We start from the raw sequence: 12465 nt of genomic DNA, 5'->3' as shown, positions 1-12465 counted from the left end.
GCCTCCCCACCTCCCCCTCCCCACCTCAGCCAGCTCCCAGGGGGACCCCGTCCGCCCTGAGCACTGAGCTGGAAGTAGGCGCAGCCAGCCGGTTGCGATGTAATTATTCAGCCCCCTGAGCAAGGCCAGCCCCAGCCACAGGGAAACGGAGCTGGAGCTCTGCTAGGGTCACTGGGCAGGATGAGCCTCTCCAGCTCGCTCTGGTCTTGTCCTGGGCCCCCCCTCAGCCCCCTCTGCCCAGGAGGGGCACAGTGACCTCAGGGGAGTGATAAGAGCCACACAGCCAGACCATCAGGTGGGGGCGGGGTGCTGGTGTGGGGGGCAGATCCAGGATGACCCAGCGGGGCTGGGTGGGAGCCAGACGCAGATTCACTCTGGAAATGAGATTTGCCTTGTTATCTGTGTTCGCTCAGGCCAAGGTCTTGGGCATTAACCAACCCATCCAAGGAGTTAAGCAGTGCGGAGGGCCTGGAAGCAGCGGGTGGGGGCGGGGGAGCTACAACAGTCTGGGATGGATAAGCACCTGCTTTTGTGCATGTGTGTGCACGCATGTGCGTGTCCCTGGGTGGTTTGTATTTGTGCCTTTTCGTCACCAAAAGCACGCGTGTATTTTCCTGGTTCATGTGGATATCCTTTAGAAGAAGGTGTGCATGCTTCTCTTCCTGCTCCGATGTTGGTATTTCCCTTCAGAGTGAGTGTGAGCACACTCATACACTCCCGATGTTTTGTTTGACGTGCCTCGGTGCCACCCCAGGCCCCTCCGATGTCTGCAGGCCTAGGCACCGGCGCAGAGCCAGGTGGGCAGGGCACACAGGGGCAGTCAGGGGCAAGCTGGGCCCCGGAGGTGGCATCGGCCTGGCAGGGAACAAAGGGGCAATCAGTGGAGAGGCCATAAGTGTACTGGCTGATTGAGGAAGAGAAATTAGCAAGGAGCCTCCTGGGGCCCTGCAGGGGGGTGGGGGGCCGTGGGGGGCCCCTGGCATCCTGATTAGGAAGCAGGTGCAGCTGGGCTCACCTGAGCTGCAGGGGGGCCGGCAGGGGAGGGGCGGAGGGGGAAGCCCAGGGATGGGTGGGGGGACAAGCTGCAGCAGCGTCGGGGGCTGAGGACCTGCAGCGATGACCTTGAAGGGAGGAGCTGGGGGTCCCAGGGAAGAAAGGGACAGCCTGTTCTGGGCAGATAGCACCATCTCCTGAGCAGCAGAGCTCACAGTGGGCCTGGAGACACGCTGAGCACCTGCCACACCATCCTCACAGCACGGAGACCGTTCTACCAGAACCCTTCTTTTAACCCGGATGCCACGATGCCGCTGCCCAGCCCTCCGCCGCATTGCCAGCTGGGAGCAGTTCCAGGGAGATAGGTGGCAGGGACAGAAAAAGAGGGATTTATGAATCAACCCGACCAGCAAAGCAGACTGACCGGGGCAGTGGTGAAGTGCCCATCACTAGAGGTATGCAAGGTGTGCTCGCCGGCGAAGGGCTTTCTTACAGGATAGAAGGCTGGGTTCTGTTTTCTCCATCACTGTAATACGGGCCTGAGGCAGAGCCCCTGGGCTGAAATCCTAGCTGGACCGTTTATTCACCGTGTGACGGCGGGCAACTTGCTAGCCCTCTCTGTACTTCAGTGTTCTCCTCTGTAAAACGGAAGGGTGTGAGAACTGAGTGGGTGGTCCATGGGAAGTGCCCAGAACAGTGCCCGGCACATAGTAGGCACTCAGTGAATTGTACCATTGCACATGTCAGACGGGGCAGGGAGAAAATAGATGCATGTGTGGGGGCGGGGTCCGAGAGACCACGAAGAAGCAGAACTCGGGATGAACAGAAAGTAGATGGAAACACGGGGCTGGCTCTGAGGCCTGAGGGGTCGAGCAGGGGTCGAGCTCAGTAGCTTCTGCTTCAGTGTAGGCCTCGCGTCTGTCACCGGGATGGGGACTGCTCCCCTCCCCTGCCGTCCCTGCCTGATCTCTCCTCCACCAGCCCATCTTATACCCCTTCAGTTTGACCAGGACACCCCCTCTGCCCATAGCCGTTGATGCCTCGCCTTTGCCCACGGGAGTGGTTCTGCAAGTGCGCCAGGAGAGCCCAGGGGAGGGTCGAGGATGTCCCCAGGTGCTATGTGGTCTGGCCTCCCTTGGGGACTTCCCAGTTCTCTCAGTGCCACGGAGGACATCTCGGTTTGGTGGCGGTCTGTCTGTCACAGCTCTGGCCGGAGGGAGATCAGGCTCGGACTCAGCCGTCAGCGCACCACCGCGTGTGGTTAGAACGCAGTAGCATGGATGTGGTTTAAAACTAGATTTCTCCAACCGCTTCCTTCTTCTCAAACACTGTCTCCTCTGGGCTCAATGCCACGCTTTCTTGTTTGCGTCCCTGTCACCGGCTGCTTCTCCCCAGGCTCCTGTTGGGGTTCCGCCTCTGCACAGCAGGAGGGCCACCAGGTTCTGCTGCGGGCCGCTCCTTGTCTGGGACTCCATCCAGCCCTGTGGCCTTCACCACCACCTGTGATTGCCCAGCGCATCCCTCTGGACTCTGAGAAATTTCCAGCTGCCTTCCTGACATTTCCGCTTGGATGTCCAGCGGTGCTCTCTACCTAAAAGTCCCAAACAGAGCTTGAGTTACCCCAGACCTCGACCTCTGCTCTTGTCTCCCGTTTCAGCAGATGGTTAAACGTCTAAGAATTACCCCCGATTCCTGTCTCCTCCTTGACTGACCCATCCAGTGCCTCAGCCATGCCTGTCAACATTACCTGCGAAACGTATTCCGAAGCAGCCACTGCTCTCCTCTGCTTCCTGCCTGGGCCCGAGCCAGCCCGGCCCGTCACCTGCCTGTTGCAGCAACCTTGGCACGGGCCTCGCTGCCTCCACCTCGCACCCTCACAATCCACCACGCAGCCGCGGCAGAGGCTTTTAAAAACATTAATCAGATATGTCACTGCACTGCTTAAGAGTCTCAGAGGGCATTACCTTGTGCTTACGGCAAATCCAAGCCCTTCGCTCTGGCTTACACGGTCCCAGGCGACTGGGGTCTTTTTTTTTTAATCTGTTTCCGTGCGTCAGCCCATATGACTCGCCCTCTCGACTATTCCGTTCCAGTCACATGACACTCAGTTCCACCTCAGTCTCTCTGCGCAGAATCCTCTCCCCCTGGATCTTTGCATGTCCGGTGCTTTCTCTTCTCCTTCTTTAGCTGTTCACTTGGGGGGTACTTCCTGAGAGAGACCTTCCTGATGGTTCAGTAGTAAAGTCACCCCCAGGCATGACCGCACCTGCCTTTTCCATGAGCTCTCACAGTATTTATGGGCTTAATAAATTATATTTATTTTTACAATCACCTATGACTTACGACAGGTATTTTCCCATTTTAGATAGTGGTATAAAATTTCCTTCTAAGAATAAAGCAAAGAAGATTTGATTCGAGACTCGTATCAGGAATATATAAAGAATTCTTATAACTCAGCAATAAAAAGACAACACAATTAAAGAATGGATAAAAGATTTGAATATACTTTTCTCCAAAGAAGATACACAAACGGCACATGAAAAGAGGCTCAACATGGTTAGTCATTAGGGCAATGCAAATGAAAACCACAATGAGATACCACTTCCTACCCATTTGCAATGGACTGGCTAAAATGAAAAAGGCAGACAATAACAAGTGTTAGCAAGGATGTGGAGAAATCGGAATGCTCATACCTGGCTGGTGGGGTTGTAAAACAGTGCGGCTACTTCAGAAATAGTTTGGTTGTTCCTCCAAAAGTTGAACATGGGGTTAACAGAAGACCCAGCGATCCCACTCCTAAGTATATACTCAGGAGAGGAACACACATCCACACGAAAACTTGTACATGCGTGTTGATGGCAACATTATTCAAAATAGCCCCAAAGTGGGAACTCGCAGGTCCATTAACTGGTGACTGGATGAATGACGTGGGGTGCAGCTATCCAATGGGATGTTACTCAGCAAGGGAAAGGAACGGAGTACCGATATACCCTGCAACAGGGCTGAATCTTAAAGCCAGTAGGCTAACTGAGAAAAATACAGTCACGAAAGGTCACGCATTGTGTGATTCCACCCATATGAAATGTCCAGAACTGAGAAATCCAGAGACACAGAAAACAGTGATTGCCAGGGGCTGGGCAGGGCGCAGGGAAGTGAGAAGTGACCGGTACAGAACTTCTGCAGGGGTAATGGAAACGCGCTAAAATCAGATATCGGTGCTGGTTGCACGATGCTGTGAAGATGTTAAAAACTGCTGACTCGGACATTTTAAAAGGGTGGATTTTACGCTATGTGAATTCTGTCTCAATAAAGCTATTATTTAAAAATAAAGTAAAAAAGCAATAATTTAACGAAAAAAGCTAAAGTGGCGCCGAGAAACATGAACCTCTGCAAAATCGTGGGAGAAGACTCTGAATGATTGAAGTTGGCTTATAGGCTTACAGGGATCAAGTCTAGACATCCTAGTTTAACATTCAAGGCTTAACTCCGGCTTCCTGCCTGCTCTTTTCCTTAATTCGGCCACACCGGGCTGTGTCCTGGCTCTGAAACACTTAGGAATCTTTCAAGCTCCCTTGTCTCGGCAAAATCTGGACCCTGGCATGGGATGCCCTCTTGCCTCTTCTCTACCCGGTTTCATTCAGTCCGGCCACTCTTGGTGGGATGGGTAGGGGGCGAGGCACGTACCAGGCACTGTGCCTGGCGATGCGGTGCAGCGGAGCAAGGCAGACCTGGCCTGGGCCCTGGGCTGGCTGGCTCCCAGACAGGCTGAGGGAGACAGGTGAGAGTACCTGGCAACTATCAAGCTGGAAGAAGATTCTGGAATGCAGGGAGAGCTGGGACTGCAAGAATGCAGCAGAAAAACATAGCACAGCTGGCGAGACCCAGAGGGGACATAAGGGGACATTTCAGCTGAGGAGTTCACCGGGCAAAGACTAAGGGGAAGAGTGTGGCAGGCAGAGGGAGCGGTATGGGAGAAAACCCCCAGCCAGTGCCCCGAATGCAGGGGAACCACCTGAAGGTGGGTGTGGCTGGAACGTAGCCTGGAGGTGGGGGTGGGGGAGGGGGAGATGATCTGGGAGAGGCGTGTGCGCTGGAGGACATGGCCCGGGCAGGCCATGCTGAAGGACTCTGAGTTTTTCGCTCTATTAGGCCTTACATGCTACCCAACGTTATGGTTATTTTTCTTCAAATTGCTGGTCACCCCTGTCATTACACATCCATCTGTTTACAGTCTCTCCCCTACTAGAAAGGACGCAGACCCTGTGCTGGTCACTGCGGTGTCCCCAATAACCCAAGCCGCGCCCAGCTCACTAGACGCTCAGTAAATACTTATCGAATGCATGAATTTACGTGCCTGTCTCCTCGGCTGAACTGAGTCATTTAAAGCCAGGACTCATTCATCATTGTATTGTCAAGGCCTAGCAGAAAGCTTGGCGTACACACGCTGTTTAATAAATATTTAAGGAATAAGTGAATGGGTGAATGAATATCTCCCCCCATGGGCTATGCATTTCTGAAGGGCAGCGACTGCCCGACGTATGTCCCCAGCACACAGCACATCACCCAGCCGAGAGCAGACAGTCAGTAAATGTTTTCTGAACTAAACCAGAGTCTTCTCCAGACAGGGGCTGTCTGGCGGGTCTGCAGGGGAAGCTGAAACAAGCACCTCTCCCATGGCCCTGGCTCCCAGGCAGGCAGGGAGGTGAGATGCCCTGCTGGCAAAGGGTCTCAGGGCCTGGAGTGCCCTCAGGGTCAGCCTGCTGCGACAGCCAGTGAGACAGGAGCACCAAGCAAGGCTTTCTGGGTGTCAGAGACTCTGTTTGTTCATCAGTCCCCTAGCCCTGTCCCCCTCTGGTGACTGGCAGGCAGCTCCACCAATGAGGTGTAGGCGCAGCTGGGGGTAGTGGTGGGGTAGGACAGATGGTGGGAGACAAGGAAACCCCCATGTTCTCCTCCATCTGTTACATTTAATTGACTTCCCACAGAAAGAAAAAAAAAATAAACCAGTTGCATGGATGAAATTGCTAATTAAAAGGCCCTCTGATTAGATAGACAAATATTTACCAATTATGCCTGACCCTGTCTGTCCCTCTTATGTCTGCAAACTCCCCATCAGCACTGCGGCTGCATGACACCCAGCTGGTGGCTCTTCCACCAATCGCTGTCCTGGGGCTCAGACTGGCTACCAGCAGAAAGGGTAGGAGACAGGCAAATACTGGCCAATAGTCATTCAACAAACAGTTGCAATGCTGCTCATGCTTGGTGCTGGGCCCCAGGGAGCCGGGGCAGGATTCCCACAGACAGTTCTTCAGGTCGTGTGCTGAAGGAAGGCACGTCCCTGGAGGAATGGCGCTCCACTCGCTAACCTGGCCCCACCCCCAGAGCCAGAGGAAGCAGATTTTTCTTTGCACAACGGGCCATGAGCTCGCCGAGCCGTATTTATGGGACTGTGTGCACACGCAATGCACTAGCGACAGCTCTACAGAGATGAATGCAATTCAGTTCCTCATCCAAAGGCTCTTCGAGTAGTGGGGGAGAAAAATGTGCCTGCAAGGAGTACACAGTCATTTAGCAAACATTTATTGAGCACCTAATGTTTGCCACGCTCGGCGCTGGGGGAGGGAGAGCAATGAGTCATACATATTTCCTGCTCTCCGGGAGACTGGACCGCTTGGAAGAGACGGATCTACACACCTGGGCCCGCTCTTCCTGTTCTCCTCTCCTTCCTGCATCCCAGAGGTCTTCAGGAATGTTGGGACTAAGGGCTCTGGACGCACGGTGCTTGCATTCGCATCCTGACTCTGCCCGGCCCTGGCAGCGTGACCTCGGGCAAGTTATGTCCCCTCTCTGCAGACTGGAGATAATGATGGTAACAGCATCTCAGGGTTATTACGACGATTACACGCGTCAATGCGTGGAACTCGTGTCTGACTCCTAGTAAGCGCTCAGGAAAGGTTAGCTATTGTTATTTTTTTAGTGCCTATTATATGCCCAGCCCTGTCCTTTGGGAATACAGAGCTGCGCCAGTCCAGTTTCCTCTCCGCTTAGTGCTCACAGGACAGAAAACACACAGAAATCCATGTACACACGTAGGCTCACGTGCCCTCTGGCTGTGCTGAAAGTGAGTTGCAGTGGCGGGTGTGGGTCTGGAATGAATGGATCTCAGTTTAGAAGTCAGATGAGTTGGGGTCATCTTCAGCCCACGCTGGAGAAATGAAACAACTGCCTGGTGAGGTAGTGAGCTCTCTGGCATTAGAGGTATGCCAAAGGTCTTCAGGAATGTTGGGACTAAGGGCTCTGGACGCACGGTGCTTGCATCCCAGCAGTGGGAGGAAGGCAGGGCAAGTCCCTCAGGCAGGCATTCATTGGTTTGGGGTATGACACCCCCCACCTCCTGGGACAGTGAGACCAGTGTCCCAGGATCAGCTGGGCAGACCTGTGTAAATCTGGCCTTGGCCAATGTCCCGGAAGCCCATTCCTCTAGCAAAGGGACAGCCAGGCTTCCTGCCACATCTGTCCATTCCCTGGGGTGAGGCATCGAACAGCAGGACCACAGGCAGAGGCAGAAAAGCGGCAGCCTCCAGCCTCGCTAGAGGGCCAGGTTGCCGGGGGAGACAGTTGGTATGGCTCAGTCCTGGAAGGGTGACTCGGGCACCCGGTCTTCTTGTGTAACCACGAACCACTTACTCGCCCTCTCAGTCTCCCCACCTGTAAAATGGGGAGAGAACGGACCAGATACTAGCCGTGCCCAGCCCTTGTTCCTGTTTCCTGTTCCCAAGTTACGGATGACATGTATTTGCACGCTTGCCACACGCCAAGCACCGGGCTAAGCTGGGGCACATAGCATCTCATTGAACTCTCGCAGCCCCCCAGGAGGCGGGCGCTATTATTGTCATGTCCACTTCACAGATGAGGAAACGGGGACCCTCAGAAGCGAGGTAAGTTGTTCAAGTTCACCCGGCATGGAAATGACAGCGCCAGGTCTCAGGTCCAGACCCTGAAACGGAGGATGCCAGAACTCCGCCCCGCTGCGGGCCAGTCCCGCCAGACTCTAGGAGAGCCTGCAGCCTGCGTGCGTCCCTCCTCCTCCCCCCCCAGCCCCCACTCCCCGCCCCCTCCTGGGCTCATACCATGAAAGCCCCACGCAGAGACTTCTCCTCTGGAGGGATATATATTATCTAAATTTGATAAGACAACTTAATTTCACTCCGTGTCTGTTACTGGCGATAAAACCGGGAGACTTTTATGACCCAGCATCCTCGGCAAGACTGTCAGGAACTTATTATACAAGGTCTAACTGGATTTCTCTCTGCAGATGGCTGGGAGCCATGGGCTGGAACGCAGTTCGGCAACACATTTGGGGGAGTAAATGCAAAATGCTTGTTCCGCAGGCTTAGATAAGGCGGCAGGCTTCCCCGAGAATCCGATCTGCTTTTCCGGGGCCCTGAAGGGTGATTCTGATGGATTTGCTCTGTTAGGGGAGAGGGTGAGGCTGGAATTGTGCTCTCGCATCCCATCCCTTGATCCCCTCTGCCTCGGGGAAGGCCTGTGGGGGTGCCTCAGACTCGGGGTTCAGAGGAGCAGCTCCTGGAGACTCAGCAACTTGGGGCAGAGGTGGGGGTGAGGAAGGGGGTTGATGGGTGGCGGAGAGCGAGACCAGTGATATGAGGATCGTGTGCATGACAAGGGGGGTGAGGAATGTACAAGAGGGTGGGGGGCTGTGTGGGTCTTCGCTAGCTGCCTGGGAACCCCTCCCCTCTAAGACTCATTCCTCACCGCTCTGGGAAACCTGGTTGCTTCTTAAACACACCTCCAGGGCCGGCGCAGACCCTCACACACAGGTCTAAACAGACCCAGTGCCCACATACTCGGACTCACGGATGCCTTGGGATTCTCGGCTAGCGCACCCAAAATACAGAGCTCACCTCGAATTCTGGTATCTCCCAGGTTCGGGCTCACAGACAGACGTGGGGTTCAGCTCGGTCTGGATGATACCAAGTGCGAGTCTGCAGACCCCCAAACCTAGAGCTTCACAACCAGACTCTGCCCCAAGTTCAGAGTTCGCCATCCAGTACAGACAGCCCCCAACCCTGGGCTTGCACACACACTTGGCACAGCCCCAGACTCAGACAGCTCCCCGAACTAGACCCTGACCCCTAGCTTTGCGAGCCCCAGCCTTGAGCTACCACCCAAGATCTGAGGGGTTGCCCTCTGACTCAGGCGTCCCACCAAACAAGCTCATGCAAACCTTGGAGGTCCCTGGAGATTTGGCTGCCCCAGTGCCCAGCCCTGGGTAGGGGTGCTGCTTCAATGCCAATGGCCTGGGAGGTTTCGGTCTGGCCCTTTCTACCAGGCCGGGGAGGCAGCGGGCTATTTTCACCTGTCGCTGGCCCCTCTGACGCCTCGTTCTCCTCCCCTTCAGTGGACTCAGGACTCCATCAAGTGAAGTCTTGTCTCACCTTTTCATCCACCCCCGCCCCCCGGCCTCTTCTTCTTCCAGGGACGTGACGCTCTTCCTGCCTGGGTCCTTGACCTCTCACGTGACCGTGGTCTCATCGAACCTTCACCACAGTCTTCGAGCTGGATTTTTAGGGCACCCATGCTGCAATGGGGAAATGGAGGCGCAGAGAGGTGAAGTCACTCGTGTGTCCAAAGGCACGTGGCCCAGGAGGCTGGGAGCTTTGTCTCTGCCAGGATCCCGCCCCGGGACCTGGAGTAGAGTTTGGGAGTGTCCCCAGGCTTTGGGTCTGGGCAGGGGCCTGTTGCCTGTGTGGGGGACTAGTGGCGGGGGTGGGGTGGGTTGTCGTCACAGCACCTCTGCTTCTGTTGTTTCCACGCTGGTGAAACAGTACTTCCAGTTGACAGGAGAATGGGGCAAGGTGGCATGGGAGTAGAGGATCCTGCAGTGAGGTCAAGGGCACCTGTTAGCAGGGCCAGTCACTGTCAGGGGGAGGGGGCAGGAGCTGGCCTTTGCCAGGAGACAGGGATGGGTGGGCTGGGTCCCAGCTGCGGGATGTCAAAGGGCAAACTGAGACCCACTTCCTGTGTGGGGGTCAGAAATCACCGCCACCCCGGACAAGCCAGGAGGGCGGACTACCCTACCTCGAGTGAAGGCTGGGAAATCCTTCGGGCGCCTAGACCACCGACAACCTCAAGCAGACCCGGGGGATGCAGCGGGCAGGCTGGAACCCACACGTGTGTCTCCATCCTCGGCTCCGCAGGTTCCTAGGGGACCCGGGTCTGGGGCCAAATGGGAACCTGGCTGCAGCTGGGAGCCCATGACTCTTGGAGCCAGGCCCTGCCACTTCCCAGCTGTGTGACCCCAGGCAAACCACTTCACCTCTCTGAGCCTCGGTTACCTGTGAACGGGGCCACGATGCAGACCTTCGGGGCTGTGGGAGCAGGAAGGTACACAGGACTCGCTCGTTCAGGAAACGGAGCTTTATACTACAAAGGGGTTACCGTGCACACACCCCGAAAAGTGCCTCCAAGGGGGTCAGAGATCCCTCAGCTGAGAGTAATTTTATTTGATTTTTTAAAAAAAGAAACAAGTCATATAATCCTCAAAGGATTTTTCCCTCTAGGCTCTAAAAAAAAATCTAATATCTTCATTTCCATTTCCCCTTTAAGGCTAATTTGTGGAAAATTAAAAAGGGGAACTCACAGAAGCTGGCATTTTAATTGGATCTCCCTAGGATTCCCTGATTAGCATCCTCCATTAAATCCTTAGCGCTTCGTGGGCTGTTTAGCCACGTGTCTGCCCTGGGCAGAGCCTGGGGTCACCAGGGTGGCCACCAAGGGCCCAGGGCACTTCCCTTGAGGAGAAGGGGGCTTCAGGCTGGGGCCTCAGCGGCCCTGGAGGCTGTGGGGTTGGAGTGGCCCGGGCTGGGATTTCAGCTCTGCTCCTTGGGTGGGTCATCCGTGTGTGGCACCCTGCTGGCTGCACCCAGTCCTCATCTGGTGATGGGGTTCACCTGAATGACGTCACTGGGCCCCTCCAGATGACCAGGCACACATGGCGCTTGCTTCTTCAGACCAGCTCCCAGATGGGGGGACTGTCACAGAGTGGGAAGAAGGCCCCAAGGGCAGAGCTTTCTCCTGCATCCATCAACCACCCAGCCGGCCTCTGGTTAAAGAGACAGTTCACTGCTTTTGGGGGCAATAACAATGACAGCGACATTTTCTTGAGTGCTTACTTGCTGGAAGATGTGTTACCTGCAGAATCTTTTTTTGTCCTCTTGACAGCCCAGCGAGGAAGGGACTGTTATTATCTTCCCATTTTACGGATGAAGAAACCGAGGCTGAGCAAGGTGAAGTGGCCACACGACTCATTTAAATGGCAGAGCCAGAAATAGAATTCAGGACCTCATGTCCCCTCAGCTCGGCCCCAGTTTCCCAGTTTTGGCTTAAAGTGTGTTCCCTCCCGCCCTGGCTTCTCTCTGGGGCTCAGATCCTGGCGCCCTGGCAGCCAGCCTCCTCCAGTGGAGGAGGGGGAGCCCCAGGGCGCTGTGCTCCTCCACCCTGTAGCCCCAGCCCTGAGAGAGCGCTCCCTTCTCTGCTCTGTGGTGAGCACCTGCAATCAGTGCTTCTCAGCCCGGGCTAATTACCCGGTTCTGGGGAGGTGAGCTCGGCTGGGCTAGGCAGTAGGCAGGTTCAGGCCAGCTTGCTCAGTGGGACACTCGCGTAACACGCGTCCTTTTCCGTTCTGGGTCTGGTTCCCCTGGTTACGTGCAGGCGTGGGTGAAAGCAGTAGGTCTTCACCTCTGAGATGCAAGGGGAAGAGCCTGCCGGCAGATCTCCAGGAGAGCCAGGGCGGGTGCAGAGCCCCTGACCAGAGGGGCGGGCTCAGCCCAGCTGTCTGGTTTAACGCCGGGCCGTGCTCCGAGCTGCGAGGGACAGTCTCACCTGTCTGTCCACTAACTGGGGTTAAGGTTCAAGCACTGACATCCCCGTAAAGTGATGGTTTCAAGGATTCAACATGGCACTGGGAGGAGCAGCTCCTGACATACCGTACGTGCTGGGTTAGTGGCCTCAGTGGTTAGGGAGCGGTGTGCTCGCATTATCTCTGTTAATTCTCAGAACAGCTCGGTGAGGGAGGCGTCGTGACAGATGGGGAACCTGAGGCTCGGAGAGGAGGAGGAGCCCCTTGCTTTACAGACCTGGCGTGCATTCACTCTTGGCATTTACTGGCTCACCGTGCTCTGAGCCCACTGCTCAGATGGACAGACGGACAGACAGACAGACAGCTGTCACCCTTGGGGCTCAGGATCCGGCAACAGGAATTCCCACCCCTCTGGCTCTTTCTGGGAGGGGCCCCTCCCCGCCCACTTAAGGTAGCGAAGAGGAAATAAGAAGTCTCCCAATTAATGGATATCCTTGGGGTTTGGGTGCCTAATGATCCCCCCTTCTCCTCATAAACATCTCATGTAAATTTCTTTCATAATTATACCAAAAGCTATTTAACTATCTAAT

This window comes from Phyllostomus hastatus, unplaced genomic scaffold (genome assembly GCF_019186645.2).
Source record: "Phyllostomus hastatus isolate PE091 unplaced genomic scaffold, TTU_PhHast_1.1 phas_contig_17, whole genome shotgun sequence".
In the NCBI taxonomy this organism is placed as follows: domain Eukaryota; kingdom Metazoa; phylum Chordata; class Mammalia; order Chiroptera; family Phyllostomidae; genus Phyllostomus; species Phyllostomus hastatus.
The sequence above is the reverse complement of the archived record's forward strand: the minus strand, read 5'-3'. Positions refer to the sequence as shown.